The 13,787-nt window shown below is 43.2% G+C and overlaps 1 protein-coding gene across 20 annotated transcripts in view; it reads left to right on the top strand.

Annotated features, from left to right (window-relative positions):
• Positions 1-13,787, top strand: part of DTNA (dystrobrevin alpha) — a 226,291-nt gene that overhangs the window by 72,579 nt on the left and 139,925 nt on the right. For 2 of the 20 annotated variants that reach the window (XM_058833823.1, XM_058833826.1), the window contains one exon: positions 1,613-1,688. The exons of 17 other annotated variants lie outside the window; for them this stretch is intronic. The gene's annotated coding sequence lies outside the window, so the exon portion shown is untranslated. Of the gene's footprint in view, positions 1-1,609; positions 1,689-13,787 lie in introns of all 20 variants that reach the window. One more of the 20 variants, XM_058833824.1, reaches the window with a different exon arrangement.

A 13,787-nucleotide genomic window follows, 5' to 3' on the forward strand; every position in this document is an offset into this window, starting at 1 on the left:
CTTGACAAGTATCTTCCTGAAAGGGAAAAAAAAAAGTGATAATCTCTCCTTTGGAAAAACAGCCAAGTTTTGCAGTGGACTTGGCTTTCTGCCTGTCTTCTCGTGCTGCTTCAGCCTGAGCAAACTTAGACCTTCCTGCAACCCACACTGGCTTAGTGGAGAGATCCAGAGAAGTCCAAGTCTTGCTGGAAAGGCATGCTGAGGAGGAAGGGGAGAAGGTAGGCAGACTGATACAGCATTCAGCTGTGATGGGCTTGTCTGCAGCCTGTTCTGTTCACAAACCTCAAAACCACTGAAGGATGAAGAAGCAATAGGGGAGTGGGTGCATGGCTGCATGACCTCCAATTATGAAGGATGCAGATATGCATATACTAAAGCTGTTGGTGCAGGAGAACTTTGTGCAAAATTCCAGCTTTCAGTGTCAGATGCATAAGATTACAGAGATACTTATAGTCATTAGACAGTGATTTGTTCCAAGAGTTCTGAACCATTCCAAGACCCCAGTACTTGCAGAAAGAGATCCTTATGTTTCTAAACACTTTAGAGTATTTTTTGATGTTCTTCTCATAATGGCTCTTCGTAGGAAAATGAGGAGACTTCCTGGAATTAGCAGCTGCCAGGAAAACCCTATTAATGCTGATGTGTTATAAGCAGCCAGATGTCTGCATTCTCCTGCTTCACACTGTGTACCCACTGCAGTCTAAGGGCTACCAGTGGGGAGAGAGCAGTGGGGATCCACGTTGCCCTGGAGGCTGATTAGTTGGGTCATGCCGTGCTTCAAAGATAGAGTTCTTCCTTGGGTAAACCCCACTGAGCAGAGGAAGTAGCAGAGCTTCCACTGTGCCATGTGTGCTTGGGAGGTGTGGACTTGACCATCACCCCAGCAGTTGCAGCACTGTCCTGGTCCTGGCCCTTGCATGTGGACATGCCTCCCAATACAGTTCAGCAGCCATCCCTGTACTTTTCCTGGGGAAAAGCCTGCTCACACAGAAATGCTGAAATATTTTCCTTGTTGGAGCATATCTTGGATGGTAAGTCCAGGCTTGAATCCTCCCCACATGCTCCCAGCTGGGGCTTGGTGAGCGTGCGTGGGATCTCCCTGCACTGCGTTTCCTTTCCTCTGGAACAGCTACAAGCTGCTGGGTGGAGGCCAAGGCAAAGGCAGAGGAGGCCGCTGATGTACACCCCATTCTTGCCCTAACATGGAATGGGGACAAGGCTGCAGGGCACACATAGATACAAGAGCTTTTTTTTTATTATCAAGACTAAGAACAAAGAACCTTGTATAGCAAAGTGAATTTTATAGCTTTTTCCAGCCTGGAATAAGGCTTTTCATAGCAGATAATGCTGGCAATGTCTCCTAACAAGTCTGCAGGCTTTACTTGAGGTAGTTTATCTCAAGCTGTTTTTTCATTCCTGAAAATTTTAAATTGTCCTCCCAGACCCACAAAATTAAACAAAAGTACTGACTTTAAAACAAAATATCCCAATAAAAAGCCAGGTGGAATTCTTACATTTTCACAGAGCAGCTTCCAAAAGCTTGCCCATAATTGTAGTTTTAAGAGGACTTGCAATTTATGCATAGCCTCTGAACATTTCCCTCTATCAGTAGGTTTTCTGGTGCCATGTGGAGTACACTGCCATCACTAGAGACACAAGTATTCATTGTGTACAAGCAAGAGGACAAGGTATGTATAAAATACTTAGAGAATTACGCAGCAGCTATTACTGTCATAAAAATGTTGGCAGCTGAGCACAGAGGAAAAGCCAAAATATGTTCCCCAGAGAGCAAAAGAGGAGCAGGACTGTTTTGGGAATTGAACCATCCCCATGTGTGTAGCCCCTGTGCATGCTGTCTCTTGCCTGGGAAGGCTGTTGCAGCCTGTCCGCCACAAACAAAGGTGCAAAAGCCCTTACATTAATGAGAGGGGAAGATGGAAATTATCTACAGAGGAAGGAAGTCTTTCCAGAATCACATTTCGCTGTTTCAACTGCCTAAGGAAAAGCTTGTTTATAATAGTAGCCTGTCAATAGGAGGTGTCTGTGTAGGTGGGTGTATATATGCACAGGATATGAGTATGAGGAGAAAGAACTTTCACTGTGGTCTGTCAGCCTTAAGCACATGGCTTCTATTTTTCCTTAACCCGTGCAAATTCATTAAAAAAAAAAAAAAAAGGACAAAAAAAAGACATTAAGAAACTCCCAAGGTAGAGTGCATGTGAGTGTGTGTGTGTGAGGGAGTATGAGTAACTTATCTTCACATTTAGCTGGAGCCTTGGTATTGTCAAAGCAGCTGAATCACTGCCTGGGAGCTGCCATCTTTGCCATGGTGATAATTTGTCAGAGTGCCAACACTGCTGCCTACTGTCTCTGAAGAGCTGACCTTGTAACAACATCAACACTCTTTCTTTGGCTTTTGCTGACATACTCTAGGCTCTGGAAACTGTTTTCAAAACAAATATATAATCAAGTGTTGTGCTTGTAAAAGCAATTGTGTTTCTGTCCGTCAGATTATTTTAGGGTGTCTTGCCTGCCAAAGGGCAAAGCGAAGGAACAGACAGGGAGGACACAACTCCACATAAAAAGTGAGGGGCTTTCCATATGCAGGAGCGATGGGAATCAAAATTAACTGTCACAAAAGCAGAAGTTAATGGTAAAGGGGCAGCTTATGACTCCTTGTGCTGTTCCATTGTAAGTTTTTGTTTCTCAAAGCAAGGACAAGTGAGCAGGGCTCACAGGGCTCAGACAACAGGAAGAACACAAAAGGACCAAAAGCAGGGAAAGGTCTTGATTTAATGTATGCTATATACTGTCTTTCTTCACACAGGCAGGAAAAAATTGCCATCTAAAATACAGACAGATACTCTGCATCTAAACATTGGATACGGAGACATGGGAGAGGTTTTGCTTAGCAAGTAGGGTAAAAGCATTGTCAGCACCTGAAAATATCAATCTTCTTGGCTTTAGGTTTACACTACTCTGTACCAGGTAACCTGACTAGTTCAGGCATTCCCCAGTTGTGGGGGACTATCTGAGCACTTTGTATTCCCACTGTTCTTGTGTATATACCAAACTTTACATGCTCTCTGTGTGTCCAGTGTGTGTTTGCCAGGGCACAGCTGCAAAGGAAGCAGAACAAGCCAGACACACAACTCACCTCACACTTCCTATGGCTTTGATTGTGGGGACCAGTGATAGTGAAATGCTGTTATTGATTTCTTTTCTTCTTGCTGTCGTTACTAAACTAAATTAATACAGCACTCACTGAGGTTTTAAATGTCATTTCATGGGAAGATTTTGTGATATCAGAGACCAGGTAGGGGATGCATGACAGGCTTTCCTTAAAAACTGCCATGCAATGCACAAAACCCATACATATGGTTAGGTAACAGCAGTTTTAATTTTAGATATGGGATTGGAAAATGCAGTTGGATTAAACCTAGTACTCTGTAGGTTAAGACCAGAATGAAAGATGTAGCTAACCAAAGTTTGGGGGCAATATCTCCATGAGACACCCCAGTTTTCATTCCCCCTCAGACACCTATTTTCAGGTGTTGCCAGGAAGGAGAACACTATAATTTATATGAACATGCTTCCCCTGGAACCTTCTGAAAGTCCAATCCATTGGATTTGTTGAAGTCAGGTGAGTATTTTACATAGCTGAAGTTTCACTTCGGCATGTAGAAGTAAAAGTTACTCTTGATTTTGCACCATTACACAGAAGATAAAAATTGCATTGTTTGTCCACTTTTTGACTTATTTATTTGAAAAATCTCCAATGTAAAGCACTCTGAATTCAGCTTCTTCTGACACTTATGGGAGCTTTGAGACTTGGCTCATGTGTCAATGTGTTGCTCTGTCTTTATGTGTGTGTATATCTATATATATATATATATATATATATATATATTTATATATATATACATATATGGTGAGAAAATCTGTAGAAAATCGTATCTGAAACAAACAGCAAGCAAATTATATTTGACTTTGCATTGTTTTCCAGCTTGCTTGTTCTCACAGTTTAGTGCTGGATTTTAACCTGCAGGTTTTCTGTTTGGGCTACATTTTCTTTTCACATTTCTTCCTGTGTAGCACTTGAATCAGTAGGCCAAAGAAGCAAACTAACAATCAGGAAAAGACTGAAAGCAGGATTTGGAAATAACTTGCCATGGGGGTTATTTGCAAACCTGTTGGCCCTTTTCAAGGCAGAGGTCTAGCCTGTTACTCTTGGACATTGGGATATTGCAGCACTGGAACGATACAGCAACTCAAATTGCAAAGAATGGGTGCTGTAAGTTGCAAGAGTGGGCCTGTTGCATGTTGTCTAAATGGGAAGTGCAAGGTTAGCTTTGAAAAGAGCATTTGTGCCTAAAAAAAGAGGTTTTGTTGACTTAACCAAAGGCATAACTAGGGATGGAAATCTGAATGGTCTTCAAGCTATGGTATGATTTATGTTTAAATCTCTTTAAACATGGTCACCCATATATGTTCAGATTTGGGAAGGCTTAGGAGCTTGTTGGGTGGGCCATGTCTAAAATGTTTGCCTGAACCAAGTTTACAACAGAAATTTGGTGTGAATTAGCCTCCTGAGATACTCCTGAAAGCTCAGTTGTCTTTGCAATGGGAACATGATTTTTTTTTCTGGTAGTGAGAAAATTTAGTTGTTTAGTGCCTGAAATAAGCTCACAAGACACATGGGTTATAATTAATTCAACTTTATATTAAAAGCAGACACTAGGTTTTAGTGCACTAGTTTCAAGCTAAATAAGTCAATCCCCTGTACACCAGAAGCCTGCTTCTTACAGGTTTAGCTTCTTCAGGATGGATGGCAAGAAGGACTTTCAGAATGACTTTCCAGGGGACTGTATGCACTTACTGGCAGTGCATGATTTTAGCTAATGGATTTATTAGCTTATGCTGTTTTTTTCCTCCCTGTGTGAGTGGGATCACGCAGCAGAGACCCTCACAGCATGCAGCCCTTAATAATAGGAAAGGAAGATTTTTCTATCAAAGGACAAATGAGAAATTGTTCCTTGTGAGAAAGCTAATTTGAGGCTATCTGAGGCAGACCTGCTAGGATTTGTACCAAATAGTGCCTAAAAAATGCAAATTGCTTTTAAAAAATGAATATTTCTTGAGTGTTTACTTCTGAAACCAAGGGAGCTGTGCATTAGCTGCTCAGTGAGCAGAGTGTCAAACTGGATCATAGAAGGAGAAGAGGAAAATACCATGGAAAATAGGCCCGTAGGCTGAGCCAGATTTTTTCCTGGTTTTGTGCATAAAAAGGTCTTGTTACAGCCATATCCTTTAATCCCTGTGGAGTCAAGATGCATTGCCAAGAAAGGCTTTTGCATCTCTGATCGCATGCTGCCTCCTCCACCAGCCTGTATTTTTCTAAAAATAATCCTGATTTCATACCTTAGCTGATGGACCTTCTAGCAGCCACAATAGATGCAGCCTGCCTGGAAAACACTCAGTAATATGTAAAAGCATCAGATCCGCTCTTTGAGGGAGGTTGTACAGACCTTTTGAAGAGGCATCCTTTGTATTTTGAGCTGTGCTAAAATGTAGTAAGCTTATCCCAAGCCCTTTCTGCTTCCTTGGAACAAACAAGTCACAGCTGAATACCAGGTGTTTTATTCAGAAGAACAAGAATTCCTTTTTTTCTTTAAAACAAGTAAAGTCACTTGGCAGGGGGCAAATAAGTGATTTGTTTTCCTATCCATGGGGAGATTTGTCAGGCAGCACAGGCTGAAACGTCTGCTTGGGGTGTGTGACAGTCACTAACAGTCGACGGAGTGTCCCAAGGCGCGTGTCATATTCTCCATTTGATAAGCAGGGAGAAAAGCTGCCCTGCACTTTGCATCACAGCTTTCATGAGGTCTGGGTCCATGTTGCTGTGCTGTCAGTGGCAGATCCCTTCTCCCACACACTCTGCTCAGCCTTCTTCATGCCACCATCCATCCTCGCAGCTGTGTCAGCTCCTTTATCCATTTGGCTCCCAGGAAGCTGCTATGCCAGATCTGCTGCTGGAGAAGCAGTAATGTACAGCTGTGCATGTCGTAGATGTAAGAGCTTGCAGACAGCCCTGAGGTGTCATACATGTATTCATCAGGGTACCAGAGGTAGGGAAGATATGCTTATGGTCATTCAATATATTTTCCCAGCACAGAGATGGCTGTGGCTTGGTGACTCTCTGAGCCAGAGGTGAGGTCTCCACATTTAACAGCATTAGAATATGATGACTCGGTGATGTGAATGTCCCCAGTCTCATTCTCTGGGCCAGACTTGACTGTCTGTGTTCTAAGTGGTGCTTTTCCTCTCCCATTTTTTCTCCACAGCAAAATACAAAGAAGCTGGTGGAGTTTGATATGTACCTTGTGGTCATGCCACACCCAGGACTGCCTAGGCCTGATTAAGCAAAGCTGGACCTTAAAATTCACTGTGGATGTATCTGTATCCATAAGGTTTCCCAGGCTATAGGCAGATGGCACCAGAGCAAACCATGCAAGCATTGATATAGGAGGGAACACTTCCTTGTGGTGGATTGACCGTGGATTGACTCCAGGTGCCCACCAAAGCTTCTCTGTCACTTTCCTCCTCTGCTGGGCAGGGAAAACACGGTGAAAGGCTCAGGGGTCAGGACAAGGACAGAGGGAGATCGGTCAGCAGTTACTCTCATGGAACACTTGGGGAAGTTAGTTACATTCATTATCCAGCCAAATCAAAGGAGGATAATGAGAAATAAAACCAAATTTAAAAACACTTTCCCCTTCCCTTTTTCCCTGGAAGCTTCATTTCCAATTTTTCTGTGCTTTGTCCCCCCAGTAGCACAAGGGGAGGACAGGAAATGGCAGCTGCAGTCAACTCATCACACATTATCTCTGCTGATTCTTCCTCTTCAGGGGGTAGGATTTCTTATACTCTTCCTCTGCTTCAGTGTGGAGTCACTCCTGTGGGAGACAGTTCTCCAGTAACTTCTCCAACATTTGTCTTTCCCACTGGCTGCAGTTCTTCATGAACTGCTCCAGCATGGGTCTCCTAACGGATTCACAAGTCCTGCCAGCAATCTGGCTCCTGTGTGGGCTCCTTTTTCCATGGTGTCACAAGTTCTGTTCCGGCATGTGCTTCCCATAGTGTCACATCCTCCTTTAAACATCCCCCTGCCTCTGGTGTCAGGTCCTCCACAGACTGTAGGGGGATATTTGCTCTGCCATGGACTTCAGTGGGCTTTAGGGGAGTCTCCTCTCATGCTGGAGCACCTCTTCCCTCTCCTTCTTCACTGACCTGGGAGTCTGCAGAGCTGTTTTTATCACATATTCTCATTCCTTTCTCTATCTGTAATCATTTTTTTGTGCTACCACTGATGCTGGTGGGTTCAGACTTGGCCAGCATCTTGGAGCTGGATAGCATAGACTCCATTGGACATGGGGGAAAAGCTTCTGGCAGATTCTCCCAGAAGCCAGCCCTGTAGCCTACTCTCTACCAAAGCCTGTCCAGACAAATACAGTACACAGTGTAATGGAGAGTTATCTTCTTGCCATTTCAAGGGATCAAGAAACGATTAACAGAAAAGCCTCAAACAGTTTCAGTCAAGCAGGAACTGGACCAAGAGTAAAAATCAAAAAGCTGTAGTACATCAAAGAAGACAAGCAGCATCGATGGCATCCTTGTGCAGGTGTTGGCGAGCTTATCCCTGGATGTTGTTTGGCAGTACAGACACCTCAGGCTTTTGGCTCTTAGAAACAACTTCAGGGTATCTAACACCTAGCACTGGGAGGGGAGGTGGCAAAACACTGACTGATCCCTGTTTTGCAGGCTCAGAGTCACTCAAAAAGCAGGGTGATCTGTGCACAGTGTCAAGCCAACATAAGCTGTGCCTTGTGTGCTGAGGTAGTTTGACACCAGTGTGTTTGTGTGACGGTCTGAGATGCAGATCAGGTTTGTGTTGCTAAAGTGACCTGTCAGTCACAGGCTGCTTCAGTAGCCCTAGCATCCCAGCATCAACTCAAGTGTGGAGCGAGTAGGTTGAGCACTTTGTGTGCACACAGCAGGAGGATCAAGTGGGCTTTGTGGACAAAAAACCACATGAAATTAAAGGCTTTCCCTTCATCTTGTCCTGGGTCTTAACCCCAGCACAGAAATGTGTGAACTTCATTTAAACTTTTTTTTTCTCTGATGTAAGAATCCTACTCTTCAGTATTACACCTAATATAAATCAGTGTGTCTCGGTGTCCTCCTGTTGCTACACAATTTTACAGTGTATCAACAGTTCATTTTTCACTCACCATCCCACATTATAGGAGATTTCCCCTAAAATGTTTTTTGCCCAGAATAATAAGCATAGACATTTTAACTCTGACTTACTTCACCTTTAGAAAACACTCTGGAAGTTAGCTGGACCAGAAGCATCCACAGCAAAATCGGTACCACCATGTTTATACTGGTGGAGTAATTAAGGGACCAGGTCCACTTGCCTTTGGGTGTGCATTGGCACAGTAGGTCCTGCAGCCAAGTGTCCTTTGAGATTTGGAGAAGAATCATAGTTTTGGTTTCCCTCTGTGGCCAGGGTTCAGTGTAATTTCAAGGCCTTAATGGAAATAGCAAGTACATAATATGTGTGCGACCAACTTTTGAAACTCTGGGAGTTGGAGCAAGGGGAAACCTGGTGTGTAAAAACATTGGCAAGTACCGTTTTGCCTTACATTTGAACTACTGATGTGTTCGGTAGTTAGTGAAACATACAGCATTCACAAACAAATAAAACTATTGAGAGTAAACAAACATTTTCCCAAGGGCATTTGCAGCTGCTCAGTTTAGAAATTTAATCTGAAGATCTCTGCTCGGTGAAATAGGCTTTCAATTTGTGTCTTACCATTTCATTTTTGAGGTGATTGGATTGGAAATTGTGGTAAGATACTGGAAATTACTACAAAATCCTGTACCATTTAGAGGTCCTCTACAACAAGAGGTCTACAAAAGCCTGTACTTGTTTGGAAGGGCTATACAACAATGCCGGAGCTGTATTTATTGTTTTAGCAAATAAATTTGTCAAGCTGTCAAAATAAACAAGAAAGAGATTTCTCAAAGACAGACACATCGTATTTGGTCTTAGTGCATACCTGAGTGAATTCCTTGGGGAATCCTTTCCTTCCTCAAAAGATGGTGCCTTTCATGTCACTTGGCTGAGGATTAAGCACTATTAGCCAGAAGGATGAAAATTGGTACAGTTGCTTTAGTGAGACAGTGGGATGTTCAGACTTTTGGCTCACTTGATTTATTGCTCAATTATTAGACTGTGCCCTGACATTGGTGTGTGAGAGACAGGGTGAGTTATACATTTCTGCCTGATTTCTATTCACAACCTCCTGAATAACAGCCTGTGTTAACAGCTGCTTTATCCTTTTCATGTTGAGGGAAGAAATGTCTGAAAGCTTTTATACTGTCCAAGTGAGTTAGGGAGAGAAAGAAGGAGCCTGCATCTCCAGCTCAACCTTTATGTGCAGTCCATTTATTTTTTCACAAAGAGCAGTGAAATCCAAGGCATGTTGTAATGTTTGCTGCTATTTTCTTATCTCTTATTTATGCAACAGTTTAGAGAGAGGCTAACAGGTATGTAGCTGATGAACTGTTAAGGGCTGAGTGTTCAGGACATATGGTTATCACGTGAGTGATGAGTAAAAATCAGTCAATCAATCAGTTTCCCTCATGCTCTTCACAGCTAATCTTTATGTTGATCCTGCTGGAGGGAGTGACATCTTTGGTTAAGAAGGAATGGTATTTTACTCTGTACAGCTGCACTGCAAGAAGACTGTGTGTGTTATGTGAGATAATTTAACTGTGTTTCTGTGTGTTTGCATGGAGTGAGAAATGTGAGGTACTCAGGCTGCTTGGAGGTGACACTGCTGGTGCTGTTACAAGACACAAGAAACATAGAAACTGAAAAGTCTGAGAAGATCTCCATTAAGACCTGAACTGACTCCAGGCTGGGTTTACTCAACATCTCCAGAAGATACTGATAGGTTCCTATGAGCATGAACTAATCATTAATAATAGTTATGATCCATAGGTGAGGGATGTTTGCCTTGCGACAAAGTTTCCTTTATAACTGCTTACACCTTCCCCTCTCTATTTTCACCATCATTTGCTTCTGCTGTGTCCCTTCTCTCCTTCTCTGATCCTGTCTTTCCTCATGTCTTTGCTGTTACTCAGCCCACTTTCCTTCTCCTCCCTGTGTCTTCTGGTGTCCCAGGCCACCCTCCTGCCCAGGAACTTCCCTTTCTCCTGACTGTCTCTGTCTTGTCTGGCTTGCTTGCATTCCCTCTGCTGTAACAAACACTGATTTGGGGCTCAAAGGAAGAAGGTGGTCCTTGTATTCATATCTGACTGGTGCTGAGCCTGTTGTGTTATTGTCCAGACAGTGCTAAGAGGAATGGTCTCTCTTGGATATTTCTAAGCTTATTGTCTATTTGATCTTATTATCACAGGTTCATAAATGTCTGTGTCCCCAGAAAAATGCTGTGAGATAAGATGTGCTATTAATCCTGTTTTATAGACAGGGGACTGGAATCAGAACAAACAGGGAATTAAGCCAGAATCCTCCTGAATGACAAATTAGGAGCATAATGCAATCTTTATGAATATGCTCTTTGTTTCAATTTGCCTGCATAGTTTTTTAAGTATGATTGCGAAAGAATGTGGTTATGTGGGACATGGACAAGGCTGAGATACTCATCTGCTTTTTTAGTTCAATTTTTACCAGCAAAAAATTGTGCTCCCACCACACCACTCAAGTCACAAAAGGTAAAGGCAGGGACTGGGAGAATGAAGAACCAGCCACTGTAGGAGAAAATCAGATTTTAGACCGTCAGTGAAACCTGAAGGTGAAGTCCATGTGACCTGATGAGGTGCATCTCTGAGTCCTGAGAGAACTGGCAAAGGATGTGGCTAAGCCACTATCCATCATAGTTGAGAGGTTGTGACAGTCTGATGAAGTTCCCACTGACTGGAAAAGAGAAAACATAACCCCCATTACTAAAAAGGGAAAACAGAATGGATTTTATAGATGGACCACTCGGTGGATAAGGAATTGGCTGGATGGTCACACTCAAAGGGTTGTGGTCAGTGGCTTGATGTCCAAGTGGAGAGGAGGGACTTGGGTATGCAGGGGGTGGTAGTGGGACCCACACTGCTGAACATCTTCGTTAGCAACATAGAGAGTGGGATCGAGTGTACCCTCACCAAGTTTGCAGGTGACAGACTGGTGTGGTATGGTCAAATTGCTGGAGGGACGTGGACAGGCTTGAGAGTTGGGCCTGTGCAAACATACAAACATACAAACATACAAAGTTCAACAAGACCAATTGCAAAGTCCTGCACCTGGGCTGGGAGAATCCCAAGTACAAATATGGGCTGGGTGGAGAATGGCTTGAGAGCAGCCCAGAGGAGAAGGACTTGGGGGTGCTGGTGAGAAGCTGGACATGACCCAGCACTGTGCTTTTGCAGCCCAGGAAGCCAGTTGTATCCTGTACAGCATCCAACGCTGCATGACCAGCAAGGTGAGAGAGGGGATTTTGCCCCTGTGTCCAGCTCAGGGGTTGCCAACACAGGAACAGCATCAACCTGCTGGAGTGAGTTCAGAGGAGTCCACAAAGATGATTAGAAAGCTGAAGCAGCTCTCCAGTGAACAAAAACCAGGGGAGTTGAGACTGTTGAGCTTTGAGTAAAGAAGGCTCCAGGGTCCTTATTGCAGCCTGTCCATACCTGAAGGCAGTCTAGAAGGAAGCTGGAGAGAGACTTTTCAGAAGGGCTGACAGGACAAGGGGCAATGGCTTTAAACTGGTTGGATGTAAGGAAGAATTTTTTTATTATACAGGTGTAGAGGCACTGAAACAGGTTGCCCAGAGATGTGGATGCTCCATCCCTGGAAGTGTTCAATGCCAGCTTGAATGAGGTTTTAAGCATCCTGGTCTAGTAGAAGGTGTTTCTGCCCATGGCAGGGGGTTGGAGTTACATGATCTTCGAAGTCCCTTCTGACCCATGAATCTGTATTGGGAAAAGTCCCAGCCAACTTGGCTTTTCACAGTACATTGTGAGAAGAGATCTCAAATTTCAGGGGCAAGTTTTGAACTCTGAGCAATGCTTGCTGCAGTGTCTGAGCTGATAAGCTGATTTCAAGTATCTTTCATTTGATTGCTTTCTATTTGTTCTCAGTACTGCCATTAAAAAAAAAAAAAAAAGAAACCCCAACATTTATTTAAAGGTACCAGTACTGGATTTAGCTGTAGCAAAAGTTAAGTGAAGTTAATCACTTCTGGGGAGAATGGAGGTGTAAGCTGACCTCACAGGAGAATAAATCAGTTGCTGAACAAAGGTTTTGAGGTGCTCTCAAGGGAAACAGAGGTTGCAGTACTGAGCTGCAAATAATTCCAGGTGCGGGCTGACTACACGAAGGAGAGAGTCCTGATTGCCCTTCTCTCACTTGGTTCATTCTCCTTCCTGCCAACTGTACTAAGCAAGAAAAATGGACCAAACAGGAGAACACGTAGGCAAGCTTCCCATTTGGAAAATCAGAGCTATGTGGGCTTTCTCATGCACTGTCTGAGAGCCATTTGCTCTCTGCAGACAAGGTGACCAGGTGCCTCGCATATTCTTGAAAGGTGTTTGTAGGCAGGTGGGGGTCGGTCTCTTTCACCAGACAGCAACTGACAGAACAAGAGGACACAGCCTTAAGCTGTGCCAAGGGAAATTTAGGTTGGACATTAGGAAAAAGTTCTTCACGGAAAGAGTGATAAAATACTGGAACAGTATGCCTGGGGAGATGGTGGAGTCACCATCCCTGGATGTGTTTAAAGAAAGACTGAATATGGGGCTTGGTGTCCTGGTTTAGTTGAGGTGTTAGGGCATTAGTTGGACTGGATGATCTTGAAGGTCTCTTCCAACCCAGTCATTCTGTGATTCTCAAAAACTGGTCCTTTGTGTCTGTGTGATGAGGATCAGGATGCTGGAAACAGGTCCTAGGTACGCATCCCCACTCATTCCTCCAGGCTCAAGAGCATCTGAGCCCAGGACCCACTGTTAGGCCAGCTCAAATAAAGAATGGCAGCAGAACTGGAAAGTTTCCTCCACACTCAGCTACTGGTTTTAAATATTTATTGCAAAAACTTGATACAAGTTATTTCTAACATGAGTGTCCTTTTGTAATTTTTTTTCTAAAACAAATTTCCTGCTGTAAACCAAAAATAATAGACCCAGTTATGAATGATGTTGCTTTTACTGTATTCCTTAAGACTTTACAACTGTCCTCACATACTTTGCTGGAACAATTCTTAAAATACAATGTTCTCAGTGATACTAAAATATAAATTACAATTTGCTATCATTTCAAAGCTACATTTAATTTTGCAGTATTTTTGCAAAGGTATGTTTGGAGGTGTGTTTTGCTAATGTGGAGAGCAACCTCATTGCTACTGAACTGGAGAGAAACAACTGGACTGGAGAGAAACGGAAGTTTTGGTGTCAGGGCAAGTTCAGGAGTAGAATTTCAATGTAAAACCAGAAATCCACAGTTTTCTCTGAACATCAGTAGCTTTGATGTTTAAGTAATTGGTTGAATATGGTATTTTCAAGGTAAATGCAGACAAATCCTTTAAAAAACAATTTTTAATTACAGTTTTTCTAAGAAGTTTCTTATAGTTAGTCATATTAAGGCCCCATCGAAGGCAAAGCAAACAGGTCTGATGGACTAATGCTACCAGAGGACAATCAGAATGGATGTACAGTCA

The sequence above is a fragment of the Poecile atricapillus genome, chromosome 2 (assembly GCF_030490865.1).
Source record: "Poecile atricapillus isolate bPoeAtr1 chromosome 2, bPoeAtr1.hap1, whole genome shotgun sequence".
Classification (NCBI taxonomy): domain Eukaryota; kingdom Metazoa; phylum Chordata; class Aves; order Passeriformes; family Paridae; genus Poecile; species Poecile atricapillus.